Source organism: Triturus cristatus, chromosome 3_2 (genome assembly GCF_964204655.1).
Source record: "Triturus cristatus chromosome 3_2, aTriCri1.1, whole genome shotgun sequence".
Lineage (NCBI taxonomy): Eukaryota > Metazoa > Chordata > Amphibia > Caudata > Salamandridae > Triturus > Triturus cristatus.
In genome coordinates this window covers 755,678,081-755,692,721 of record NC_140584.1, presented here as the reverse complement: position 1 = coordinate 755,692,721, position 14,641 = coordinate 755,678,081, and the positions used below count along the sequence as shown (strand labels likewise).

The 14,641-nt window shown below is 45.5% G+C and overlaps 1 protein-coding gene across 7 annotated transcripts in view; it reads left to right on the top strand.

The window, feature by feature from the left end:
* GULP1 (GULP PTB domain containing engulfment adaptor 1) overlaps positions 1 to 14,641 on the top strand; it is a 1,880,853-nt gene that overhangs the window by 738,614 nt on the left and 1,127,598 nt on the right. The gene's annotated exons all lie outside the window — the stretch shown is intronic.

Sequence of the window (14,641 nt, the reverse complement as noted above, 5' to 3'; positions counted from 1 at the left end):
TAGGGCGCCCCCTCACACATCACAACCAGAACGTCAGAAGGCAGTTTTATCTAGTCTGGACAGCAACAGGTACAGCCTGTGGGCAGGAATAAAATATGTAGCCGATAACTGAACTATCTTTACATTTTTGTCTTTAACCCTGTCCATGCCCTTAGCAGTTGAGACACTGATACCGCTTTCATTCGTTTAGTTAGACTTACCTTCATTATTAGCGAGTTAGGGGGCCTGAGTTGCAGGGCTAGTTTATGCTCTATTTTCGGTCAAACTATCCACAACTTTTGTTGTATAAAATAAAAAACGGTGTGCCTATCTAATGTGACACAGATGATCATGTGTATGACTGCATGTGAGAGAGAAAGAGAACAATAGAAAAATTAACAATTGTGAGTCAAAAGGCGAGAGAAGAACAAAAGTGTTAGATACAAGTACAGAGAAAGAAAGACTGTGTGGGATGTTAGAAATAACAATAAGACTAAGAATACATTAAAGAAATAGTAAAAAGTGATATATTAGATGAAGTCAATAGAAAGTCATGAAAACGATAGGGTCACGAGTGAAGGACGGAGACAAATCAGATCTAAAAGGTTTGCAACATAAACACAGGTGAAGAAACAGACTAGAGAGACTTAGAGAGAAAGATGTAAAAATATTAAGGAAGAATGACTTCACTGCTCCCCAATACAGTGCCTCTTCGAGGTGGTCAGAGGTGTCACACTCGTTAATTGGAATTTCACCATGTTTTACACCGCACATGTATGAATGTTCACCAACCGCCACTTGATCATTGGCTTGCCACTATATCCAGTTCAGTCCTGCTGTATTGAGTATAAGCTTTAAATACAAGATAAAAATGTCAATACAAATACTTTTATTTTCAGGGGCAGAACACAGCTATGGACCAATCAAATCCTTTACAAAGGGGACACAACATGTGGGAGGGGCATACGCCCCTCTCTCAGTAGCCCTTATGGAAGCTAATTTTATTTTTATTTATCACATAACTCTCCCAACTGCTGTATTTAGTTGATTCCCAAAAAGAATAACTGAAGCAGGTATGAAAACAAGGCTTTTATTTTTAGCATCAAACAGGAGCTGGCCAATGAACGACCGACCAAAGCATTCACATCCAGATCGCAAACTCTCATAGCGGTCACCTTCTGGACTATGGAACTTTGACCGATCCGTCAGAGCCCACGCGCCTGCAGCATGTGCATGCGACATAACTAAGCACTCAAACTAATGACAATACCTAAGCTATTCATCTAACACTACAAAGAACTGTAGACACAACACTGGATTTTCAAAGCAGAACCAACAAGTGGGTGTAGCCTAAGCCCCTCTCTTAGTAGTAACCTGAAAGCTCTTATTGCTGATCACATAATATCAGGCACACTGCACTATCAAGGGAGAACTAAAAAGGTATTTGTCCACTATATGTAAATTATGGAAAAGAACTAGACTTTGCAGCTGCAGTGAAGACATTGATGAAGTCACTGGTACTCTTGTGCGTAATGTCATATTGATGTTATCGAAAACCTTACTTCTGATGTCATAAACGTATAATGAATATGGAGCCTACTGTACATAAAGGCAAAAGCAATACATTTGATAGCGTGAGCTCTGGGAACACTATGGTAGAATAATGCTTCCAACTGAGTATTGTGTAGTGTGTTATGTACATGTGCTTTATGGTTTTAAATACTATAAATTTGTTTAAGGACGGTGGAATTATTGTAAGGTGTGCTGTAATGTGTGAAAAGTTAAATTCCACAATATGCTCTGCAATATTTCAAGGGCAAGAAAATACTTCTAATTATTGAAATATCATTGTTCTGAAGTACATTTACAAAGACACATATGCCAGGTGACCCTTATGAACAACGAATAATTCGATATAATTTCTGACATTATTAAGTTTCTCTTTATTAATTATATATGTTGGCACTTATTGGGTGCACTTTCTAATGTGTGTTCTGGAGCAAGAAGTGGTCACCTATGTCATGGTGCCAGAATGGAGTTTTGGTCCTTCCTCCAATTCATTCAATCACATTGGGTGTATTCAGGGATTCAACACATGACAGGAAATACGTTTTATCTTCACAGATACTTGACTAGTCAAAAATTGCATTGCTTGAGCACGGGTAAAAAAAAGGCAGCTATTTTTCATATCCCAGTACAAAGATTTATGCATAGGATGCTGTTAGACCTGTCAGATGTAGGGTGGACTTGTCCCATACTTTTTGCCTTCCTCCTCCACCTTTGCTGATCTTGTTTTACTGGCCTTAGTTCTCTGCACAATTTACCACTGCTGACCATTACTAAAGTGCATGTGCTCACTCCTTAAGCATGGTAGCATTAGATTAGCCCCAGCTGGCATATGTATTTTACCTGTAAGTCCCTAGTAAAGTGGCACTGCATGTGCCCAGGGCCTGTACATTAAATGCCACTAATGGCCCTGCTGCACATATTGTGCCACCCACTTAAGTAGCCCTTTAGCCATGTCCCAGGCCTGCCATTGCAGCCTGTGTGTGCAGTTTTAAACTGCCATTTCAACCTGGCAAAGATCAAAATCTTCCTTTTTGATACATTTGAGCCACCCCTAGGTTAGGCCCCGATTAGCCCAAAAGGCAGAGTGCAGTGTATGACAAAACAGGACACGTAATTTTACGTTTTACATATTCTGGTAGTAAAGACATTTATCTGTCACTACTGCAAGGCCTACCTCTCACATAGGGTAGCATTGGAGTTACCCTATTACATTCTATAAGCTGTAATTTCCAAATTGGAACAGGTAACCAGTGTATGTTTGGTGTCTTTGGAATTGTAATTAGAAATCTTAACTTGTGGTAAAGTTGGATTTTAAAATACAACTCTGAAAATGCCACTTCAAAAAAAGTTAGCATTTTCCTGCTCTAGCCATTTAGTGCCTGTAGCCTGTCCCTTTGTCTAATGACTGGGTGTAGCTGACAATTGTGCTTTGTGCTTTCATTATTGAGAGTCACAAACAGTAGAGAGCTTTGGTGTGTCTGGCTGGGCCATCACTGGCAGGATAGGAGGTTGAAGCTGGGAACAGCACTACATACACTTGATTAGGCTGTCCCTTCGTGTCTCCACACAAGGGGCTGAATATATAATGTAATTAGTCTGGAGACACAGCAGGAAATACAGGATCTTTGAGGCTCCTAAGGGAAAGCTCTAGAAGTTTTTCCCATGCTTACAGAGGAAGGGCACCTCAGACACCAACTTTTCAGTACACTTCTGGACCTGTGGATATTCTGCAAGGAAGAATAACTGCTGTTCTGTTAAAAGGTTTGCTACTCTGCTGGACTGCTGCTCTGAAGGACTGCTGCACAGCTATGCTGACCTGCTGCCTGCTACTTTCCTTCCTGGGTGAGAAGGCCTGGCATCTATTGAACCCAGGACCCTAAAGTGACTCCATGGGCTAGTTGGCAAGCCTCCCAGCTAGATCTTCGGGGACAGAAGGCTCCAACAACCTTGAACCCAGCACCTGTGCTCTGCCATCTGTAAGTTTACCCCAGTCCTGGAACTTTGGAAGTGGGGTGCCAGCCTCTGTTGATCCAGTAGAATTGATGCATCTCTATCTGCTGTGCAGAAAGGGGCTGACTGCGAGGATCAAAGAAAATGTGGTGGTCGTGTCAAGAGCTGTGGTCTCCAGATCTGCATCAGAGGCATCACTGGCCCCCATCGCCCACCTGGACTGCAATGTGCAAAAAGAACTTAAAGAAACATGCCTTTCATGCTAAAATTCAGTCCTACAGAGCTCAAAATTACCTCGCAAAATTTAGACCTCCAACCAAACAGAACTGGACCATCACCAGCCCCTCATTGCCCAACTGAACTGCGATATGTAAGCACAACTTTAAAAAAACATATCTTTCATGCTAAAGCTCAGTTCATCTGAGCTCAAAATGACCTCAGCAAAAATAGACCTAAAAAATCTCTGAGATATTTGGCTAATGGAGAGTCAGCATATAGTAGCCTCTGAAACAAGTACATTCGAAATCAGATGTGAGGACTTTGTTAGAATCTTTGATTCCAAGTAGAAATATTGAATCTTCTCTCCCTCCTATTCCTTCTTTTCCTGTTGAGGGCTTTGGTGGGAAATCGTGCTACTGGTCGGAAAATCATGCTACTGGTCCATGTTCAGAAACATTAACAAGGCTGAACTCTGCATAATTATTTCCAACCATGATCCGGCAATTCACTTGTGGACACTCTTACAAAAAACCTGGCAAAGGAGATGGAGAAAGTTCTACTAGTACACTGATCCATCCTCATGATTCTCTCCTTACAACAAGGCATGTGTCCTTACTGCGTAAAACTTAGTCATGTGTCGCCATTAATGTTATGTTATGGTAGTGTTATTTGCTGTAGCGCACGTATCACCTAGGGGCATCTCGGCGCTGTTGCAGATCCTGACCAGAGGAGCAGACCAAATAAGTTTAATATAGATAGGCTTTTAGTTGTTAACTGAATTTACTGTATGTGGGGGTCTCTCGGAGTGCTATAGGTAGTTTGTTCCAGTACTGTGGGGCAAAATATGAGAAAGCCTTGCCCCCGGTGCAGGTTTGACGGATTCGAGATACGCACAGAAGGGATTGGGTACTTGATCGAAGACTTCGGCCGGGGACGTAGGTGGTAAGTGTTTTTTAAAGATAGTGTGGACCTTTGCCTTTCAGGGCGTTATACGTGAGGCAACAGATTTTGAAATGGGAATGCTTCTTCACTGGGAGCCAGTGCAGCTCCCTCAGCAGAGGCGCAGAAGGGGTACCTGCAGAGCGGTTCAGAATTAGTCTTGTTGCGGTGTTCTGGACCACCTGTAGCTTCGTGAGCAGGGTATCACCCACTTCAGCCAGCGGGTCCAGTCTACTGATAACCATAACCTGGACCAGGGTTCTACGGGTGTTTGTGGGGAGGAAGGGACATATCCTGCGCAGGAGACGCATATTGTAATAGCAGGAGCTTGTGGTGGCAGCAATATGGTCTTTCAGGCTTGATCAAATTTTATTCCTAGGTTTTTTACCTTTTGTTTGGGCACAGGGATGGCACCCAATTGGTGGAGCCACCAGTTGTCCGACCAGATGGCTGGGGCTTTCCCAAGTAGCATAATCTCAATTTTTTCTGGATTAAGCTGGAGACAATTCTCAGTCATCCAGTTGGAGATTGCTATCATTACGGCCGAGAAGCGCTTTTTCTCCGATTCTAGGTCTAGGCCCATGGTAAACATAAGCTCGATGTCGTCAGCGTATGAGATGATCTCAAAGCCAAATTGCACTGCGATCTTTGCCAGCTGGGCCATATATATATTGAACAGCATCGGGCTTAGGCACGATCCCTGAGGAACACCCTTGTCCAACTGCATTTTGCCTAAGGAGAATGAGCCTAAAATGATTGTCTGCTGTCTATCTGACAGAAAGTTCTCCAGCCATTTTAGTGCTGTTCTCTGGATGCCGCTGGTCTGCAATCTGTTCATGAGCCTTCGATGTGAGATGGTGTCGAAGGCCGCGGACAGATCCAATATTATCAGTACTACCAGACTTCCTAGATCCATCCCCTGTCAAAGTGAGTCAGTCACGGCCAAGAGTGCAGTCTCTGTGCTAAAACCTGGGCAGAAACCCGATTGTGAGGGATCCAGGATATTGTTTGTTTCAAGATAAGACCCCTGCTGCCTGTTTATTAGGCCTTCCAATTGCTTACCCAGAAGAGGTAGCAGGGAGATTGGACGATAGTTGCTGAGTGCTTGAGGGTCCTGTGTGGCTTTTTTCAACATGGGCCGTACACATGCTTCCATGCTATAGGGATAATTCCCATTTGTATAGAGCAGTTGAAAATGTTTTGAATTAAGGGGGCTCAACATGTGGCTAGAAGAGTCATCGTCTTGGGAGAGCATGGATCTCAAGTTGAACCGGATTTAGCTGTGGCCAGGGAGCTATATACTTCCTCTAGAGTAGCAGGCTGAAAAGAGTCAAAAGTACTGCAGGTTATTTTTTCTCACTCTCCTGTCCTAGTGATGGTCTCTGAGTGCTGCAGACGAGCAGCCGGGAATTTTGCGTAGATATTGGATATCTTTTCCTGAAAGTAGGCAGCCAATGAATCGCAAAACTCCTGAGATTCCTCTGGAGAATGACTGCATACTTGCAGGGAGATAAAGTCCTGTACTATGCTGAAAAGGGCTTTTGAGGAGTTACTGGCTTGTTCTATCTGAATAATAATAAATGTTCGCCTGGCAGTTTTGATGTTCCGGTGGTATTGGTACAGAGCCTGTTTATAAAGCTCCCCTTCTTGAGGGTCTTTCCTTTTCCACCAGAGTCTCTCTAGAGTTTTACATTTGATTTTTTCTAATTTTAAGTTTGGCGTATACCATGGGGCTGATAGTCGCCGTTGTAAGGGGCCGTGGTTTTTAAAAGCAATCGTTACATCTAGCGCCATTGTGAAGGCTGAGTTGAAGCATTTCAGCCATTCAGATACTTCAGGATTGCTGTCTGGTAGCTTGGGGTGGAAGGTGTCACTGAAGGATTCAAAAGTGAGTTTATGCCAAGGTCTGCATGCTTCCTGTCACTGCCCTTTGTTATGTTATGTTATGTTATGTTATGTTATGTTATTCGCAATTTATAAAGCGCACGGGCACCCAGAGGTTTCATGGCGCTAGAGAAGAGTGAAGATGGTAAGCAGTATCCTAGCCGTGTGCTTGTTTGAACAGCCAGGTCCTCAAAGTACCCCTGAAATCCATTAGATTAGTGCAACTCCGAAGAGATAAGGGAAGCGAGTTCCAGATCTTTGGGGCCCAGTAGGCAAATCGGCATCCACCGAGGCGTTTCTTATTAAAAAGAGGCAAGGTAAGGAGGGACAGGTGGGCAGAGCGAAGATTACGAACCGGTTCGTATTTCTTTATGAGATGGTTTATAAACTTGGGGCTTTTTCCATGAAGGGCCTTAAAGGCCAAGCAGCCTACTTTGAAGGTTACCCATTGGGCTAAAGGTAGCCAGTGAAGGGTAGCTAGAAGTGGTTTCGCCGAGCTCCTACCATTGCATTTAAATATTAGTCTGGCCGCTTGGTTTTGCACAATCTGCAAGCGATTCAAGAGAGCCAGGTAGAAGCCTAGATAAATGGAGTTAGAGAAATCTAAGCGGGAGAGGACCAAGGCAATTACCACCTGGATGAGGGCGGAGCGCGTGAGCGGATGAGCAATCTTCTTGATCTTCCGTAGCTGGAAGAAGCATGAGATCACAGTTCCCACCTGGCTATCTAAAGATAGATCGGTATTAAGGGTGATCCCAAGGCTTTTTACTGATGAAGAGGGAGACGGGGGAGATCCCATTTCAGGCGGCCAGAAATGAGGGCCCCCAGCTGGTCGCACTTTTACCCGGGAGAACCAACTCGGTCTTTCCAGGGTTGAGTTTTAGATGGTTCATCTCCATCCAACCTTGAATGTGCAACATAGTGGCCTGAAATTCCTCCACGGAGTCTGTGGAGTTTAATGGGAATATGAGCTGCAGGTCGTCCGCATAGTTGTATATTGTAACCTTCCTGTTTTTCAAAGAGTGCAGCAAAGGTTTGAGATATAAATTGAACAGGAGGGGGGACAATGACGAGCCCTGTGGGACGCCGCAGATGGTGGAGAGTTTGGGCGCCGTAAAGTTCTGAAGCTTGACAGCCTGGAAGCGGTCATTCAGAAAGGACTTGACCCATCCGAGGGCCGTGCCACATAGGCCGGCCTGTTTGACACGGTGTAATAAGATGGTATGATCCACCGTGTCGAACGCTGCAGACAAGTCCAGAAGCACCAAGGCCTGATGTATGCCCTTATCGGCATTAGACCTCATTGTGTCCAGGACAGCTAAGATCACTGTCTCGGTAGAGTGCGCCTGGCGAAAGCCGGCTTGATTGGTCTCTAGAAAATCAGATGTCTCTATAAAACTAGAGATACAGCTGGCCACATGGGCTTCTAGAATCTTTGCACCAAAAGGGAGGAGTGATATAGGCCGGTAGTTCGATAGGTTGGAAGGGTCCGCACCAGGTTTTTTAATTAATGGGACCACCGTGGCGTTCTTGAAAGAGTTGGGGACTGTTCCTTGTAATAGGGACTCGTTCAGAAGGGGAAGTATTCCTTGGGATAATGTGGAGTAAACTTCCTTCAATATATGCGGGGGACAAGGGTCGTTGGGGGACCCGGATGTTACTCTGTTCATCAATTCTGCTAACCTCGATGGATCTATAGGAGGGATCACCTTGAGTTCGTAGGGATTTCTGCAGATATCCACTCTTTCCACGGTAGTCAGGCTAGACTGAATACTCTCTTTTATGATTGCAATCTTATCCTTAAAAAAATCATTAAGCTGATTGCACATCAATTGAGTGGGGACTCCGCTAGTAGAAAAGTCAAACTTCTGGCCATACACGGCAACGCGTGGTTAAGGTCACCACTGCGCTCTGCTATGGAGTGTCCTCGTGTCGTTCAGTACACGGCCACGCGTGGTTCAAGCACCACTGCGCTCCGCGATGTAAAACCCCAAATCCGAAGCTCGTTACCACCACGAGTAGCAAAAATCACAGCCCTACTCCTGAAACGGTAATGCGCGGCTCCAACACTTACACCGCTGCATTCCGCTCAGGGATTCATGAAACTATACTTCGCTCTTAGTCCGCATTCATTACCTTACTGACACCATGTCCAGACAGCGAAATCCAGAACCGAGGCATAGGAACACTCATCGGCCATAACCCAGGACGGGGCAAACAAAACGGCTCCAGGCTCGCCGCGGGAAACCCTCTCACTCAGCAGAGCGAGAGCGGAACACCAGGAACAGAATTACACACACTGATGACCGCGCTAAGGCGTCTGAAGTACTTCGTCCCACCGCCGGCCTTCTGGGAATTGTAGTTCAGGGGCAATGTAGGTGCCGTTATGCTGGAATCCTGACAGTAGGCCCCCCACCTAGCGCCTCCTAGGACCAGGCTTAGAAGGGTACTTTTGGTGAAAGGTGCGAACAGCTGCAGGTGCATGAACATGCACCATGGCTCCAAAGAATCGTCCTCCGCAGTATACCCCTTCCATGAGACCAGGTACCAAAGAACACCCCTCCTCAGTTTGGAGTCCTTAATGCTCTTCACCTCGTATTCCAAATTCCCATCGCACCACACCGGGGGAGGAGCGCGACGTCTTGCAGAGAGGGCTGGCTTTAAAAGACTGCAATGAAACACCGGATGTATCCGAAGGGAGCCCAGCAACCTCAGCTTATATGCCACCGGATTAATCTGCTTTACCACCGTGTAAGGCCCTAAGTACCTAGAATGACACACGCTGCGTAACCTAAACCGGATATTCTTGGTAGACAGCCACACCCGGTCACCCACATGGTATGTAGGCCCGTCCATCCTGTGAAGATCCTCCCACTTCTTGTAACTCTGCTTGATCTTTATCAGATGTCCCCGCACCTTTTGGTACAATCCGCGTAGATGCTTTACTTGTTCCAACACCGCAGGTTGAGAAGCCACTTCCTCAGGAATACTGATGGCCAGGATGCGGGCATCGTACCCGTAATTAGCCCGAAACGGAGGTACCCCTACAGAACTATGCCAGGCATTGTTATAAGCTAATTCAGCCATCTATAACAGGGACACCCATGTGTCCTGAGCCTCTTTCGCATAGCATCGGAGATATTTTTTCAGGGACTGATTTAACCTTTCGGTCTGCCCATCAGTTTGTGGATGGAAGCTGGTAGACAGCGTGGCTTCGATGTGCAGGGCTCGGGACCATATCTTCCAAAATCTAGCTATGAACTGAGGCCCTCTGCCTGACACTATTACTTCCGGCACTCCATGCAGACGGATGATGTTACTCAACAGTAACTGAGCTGTTTGCCCCGCTGTAGGAAGATTAGAGCAAGGAACGAAGTGACCCATTTTAGTGAGGCTGTCAATTACCACCAGAATGGCTGAACATCCTTGATCATTTGGTAGCCCTGTGACAAAATCCAGCTAATGTTTTTCCAGGGACTTAGCGGGGTGGGCATTGGTATGAGTTTTCCTTGCGTTCGAGAGCTAACATGTTTGGCTCTTGCACATTCCTCACAACTGATCACCCATGACCTAACATCGGTACTCAGGGTACGCCACCAGAAATGTCTTTGCACCAAATGAAGGGTCTTACGTATTCCAGGATGACCCGCCAGGGGAGACACATGACACCAAGTGAAATCCTTTTTCTGCAATTCTTTGGTAGGCAGGTAGAGTTTGTCATTATAGAAAGGTAATCCCTGCTTCACGGCACGCATTGCTTCTTGCTTTGCCCAGTCTTCCCACGTAGTTCCTGTCTTATGGAGTCTTACTTTTTTCAGGAAGTCTTCCACTCTGATGGCACATATCACCTTGGATGGTTCAATTATGGCTTCCATGGCCTTGTTGTTGTCTGCCACATCTAGCGTTTCCTGCCTGGACAAAGAGTCAGCCTTGCGATTGTTGGCCCCTGGATGAAAGGTGATAAAGTCATATCCGGCAAAAAAGAGCATCCATCTCATTTGGCGTTGGGAGAGGTGTCTAGCCGACTTCATGTACTGCAGGTTCCTGTGGTCTGAATAAACAGTGACCGGATAGCATGCACCCCACAGGTAGTGTCTCCATTCCTGGAACGCCTTTTTTATCACCAGGAGTTCTTTCTCCGCGATAGTATAGTTCCATTCAGCGGGGTTCGATTTATTGGACAAATAGGCTACCGGATGGAGCCGGCCGGTGGCCTGATTCCTCTGTGATAGAATGGCCCCAATAGCCTCATCTGAGGCGTCTGCTTCCACCACAAAAGGATGCTCAGGTTTTGGATGAGCGAGTATAGGAGCCGTGGTGAACGCCCTCTTCAGATAGGTAAAAGCGCCTTCAGCCTCAATAGACCATTCAAAGGACACCCCCTTTCGGAGTAACCTGGACAGTGGGACGGCTGTTGCAGGGATTCTGCTTATGCACAGAACTATGCGCAGGAAACCAGGACCTCAGAGAATTGTGGTGTACCAGAAACTCCCCTCAGAACTAAGAACCCCTATCCGACTAGCTTAGTGTCACATTCGTTATCCGAGATTTAGCTCGGCGGTCCCAATGTATAGACAACCCAGAACAAGCGACTTAGATACTCTCAGGAGTGGTGGGAATCCGAAGTACCCGTTGGTAGCTATATATCAGTCCACAACAGAATAACAAAGACACGGTAAAGTTTAAAGAGTTTATTTTATAAACCTCGCGTCCTAAGATGCAGTACTTTGGCTAACACAAGCAGACAAATGGTTAGGATCAGCACCATCAGCATTGTTACAATACCATAGAAAATGAAAGGAGCAATCATAATAATAATGACAGTGGAAAGCAACCACCCTCCTTTCTCTAGCAACTAATAAGGTATTATTAGACTAATAGAAGGTCTCTTAGGCTTGCATGGGGGACCCCATACCTTATAGATCAGCTTAGTGGAATCACACCACAGGATCAGCTAGGCTCTCTCCTGCAACAGCTCTTCGTTTCGAATTTAACAGAAAACATGCTGCTCTGTAATATTAAAGGGCTCGTCTTTCAGGTATTGGCAGCTGTATGTATGTTATGGCTAAGAAGTGGTACGATCAACCTGAACACAACAACCTGCCCCGTCTAGTGACCCAGACTCGTCCCTTACACGATGTACAGACCAAGGTCACAGCTCGCTGTTAAGGATGTTAAACAACAGACGGTTCTCATGTGAAGCAAAGTCGAGTCAGCAGTTCTCGAATGAATAACATGTAACAACAGTGTCGCGTGCAAAAGCAGCAGAAGCAGCAAGCTGGCTTTCTAACAGCCATCGAGGTTATGCTAACTTAGCGTTGTACATAGGGCGTGGTTAACCCACATTACATCCCCCTTTGATTGGACTACTAACCACTAGGGGCGCACTTATCAAGAACGCAGAGTTCAAGTTAGAAAGAACGGAACCAAGGGCATGAACTATAAGTCCAAATAAGGTAAGTGTAAAGTTCGAAAAAAAGAAAAAAATTCAAAAACAGAACAAAGATGTCGCCAGGTGGAAAAAAACCATGAAAAAAATGGGAAAAAAACAACACCGATCGATACATCAAGGGTCGATCAAGATAAAAAGTCAATCCATAAAAGTATAGGCACAATAAGTTGCAACAGCGTCCAAGAGGAAATCATTGAAGCGTTCCGCAAAAGTATCTGCCATCCAGTTTAACAGCGGAAAGGAACACACGTGTTCACTCACAATAGGAGCCTCAAGCACCACTCGAGGACAACAGGAAGGTTCCTCGATATAACTGCGTTCCAGAAAGTCAATCGCAGCCTCTTCAATGGCCCAATTTCCAAGGACTCCATGTGCCGCACCCAAGGCCATAAACCCAACACCAGAACATTCATACTCATGAGCCGTTAAGGGACCCATCAGTTGACCAAAATCCGGTAAAGGTGACACCGTGGTTGAAAGGCACAAATCCAGAGCCCACTGGAATGGACAATCCAGGCAGTGAAAGACGGGTTGCACACAGGTAAAGAAGGGAAACCGGAAGGATAATCCATACGCGACACTTACAGTTGCCAAAGGCAACGTGCCATAGTATTCAAGCATCCGGTTACGCAGATGAAACAGCCGGGGCATGTTGTCTCTGTACGCAAGTTGCGCAGACATTGCGTAGGACGCAAACCAGCAAAAGTATTCCAGCAATAAGGGCAAGAAGCAAAGGAAGACCTCCGAAGACGCTGGAAAAAATAGAATGAAAAAATGCGGGAATTACACCAAAAATAGTCTGAAAGGAGGTCACGAGGCCGGAGCCCACTAGTTTAAAAAAATGAACTATGCCGGTCGTAGACGAGGCATTAAAGATAGTCTGTATCAATGTTCCAAAATGGAAGGGGAGGTCAGTATTCAAAAAGCGCCTGCACCTCCGTGCGGGTGTTTGCCACGTAAAGAAGTAAGGTTTCACGGGACGAAGTTAAAGCGACCTCCCTTTGAGACAAAAGAGCCCTTATTCTGCTCATCTGGTTGAACTCTGCGCTCAGGGTTGGAATCGAAGGCCAGATAGAAACATCTAGCCGGCCATGCGGGGGTGGGAAAAGGACATTATTACAGCAAACTACACGCTGTGAAACAGTGACTATGTATGGAATGCCCTTTAGCATCCCACAGCAATGTTCATTATTTAAAAGTAAATAACTACCGTTAGCAAGCAGCATGAAAGAAGGGGTTATAACCGGCACCGGTATACCTTTCAGGACGCAAGCCAAATTAGGAGCGTGTACATTGCAAGCACCATGTAATTGTATGTGTCTACACACTACAGAATGATCAGGGGCAGAAGTGCATTCCTCACCCTTCAGATAAACCTCTGTGCCCGCCCGCATGCATCTATAGGTAAACGGGAGCGACCAAACTTCGTGCAGGAATGCACTACCAAGTTGTTCATATCTGCCAAGAGCATAATGTTTCATGCATGAACTAAATTTAAAAAGCGAAAAAGGTAAAGTGATTACGCCGTGGATAAGCCACACGGCCGAATTTAACTCCGCAATAGAGAAAGGCAATGGTTCTAATTTTTCAATGTGCAGTAATGAATAAGTCGCATCCTTCATAGACATAAACTGTTGTTTGGCAGTTAAATTAAAAGGGAGGAACAAAGAGGAAACATTCATGTAATCCCATGGGACCTTCCCTGCCTTTAACCTTTGTAAAGTCCATGCAAACTGCATAACCGAACGCAACTGATTCTGGCCATGGTACAACACAGACAAATCATCCTGCACAATGGGAAAAATGAAGTATAAACCTGCGATAGTAGTTCGCAAACCCTAAGAAACACTGTACATCCCTCATGTTCTTTGGAACCGGCCACTCCTGCACCGCCTTCACCTTTCTTTCGGACATATGCAAACCCTCTGAACTGAGCATAACCCCAAGAAACTCCACCTCTCTCACTCCAAAATCGCACTTACTCAGTTTGCAGAACAGGTTATGGTCACGCAGTTTACGTAACACGCTAGTGACCTGAGTCCCATGGCTTTCAACATTGTCTGAATAGATTAATATATAATCTATATACACAACTACATAGAGATCCACAAACTCCTTCAAGACATCGTTAAGGAAATACTGAAATACCGCCGGGGCGTTGCACAGACCGAACGGCATTACAGTATATTCATATAATCCATAACGAGTCTTGAAGGCAGTTTTCCACTCATCTCCTGAACGGATACGCACCAAATGGAAAGCCCCTCTCAAGTCTAACCTGTTGTAGATTTGGACATCCCGTACCTGGTCAAGCAAGACGGAGATGAGGGGTAGTGGGTATCTGTTCCTCACAGTATTTTTGTTTAACATTCGGTAGTCCACACAGGCTCTCAAACCCCATTCGCTTTGGCTATAAAAAAGAGCGGAGAGGCTGCAGGAGACCGTGAAGGTCTGATGAAACCTATTTCAAGGTAGTGGTCTAAGTATTCTCTTAAATGTTTTGTTCCAGGCGCCGATAAAGCATAAACTCGGCATGCAGGTATAGTAGCCCCTTACACTAAATCTATACAACAATCGTACTCTCTGTGAGGGGGCAACTGCTCGGCCTTAGCTTCACTGAATACATCTCTGTAAGCTTCGTACTCTATG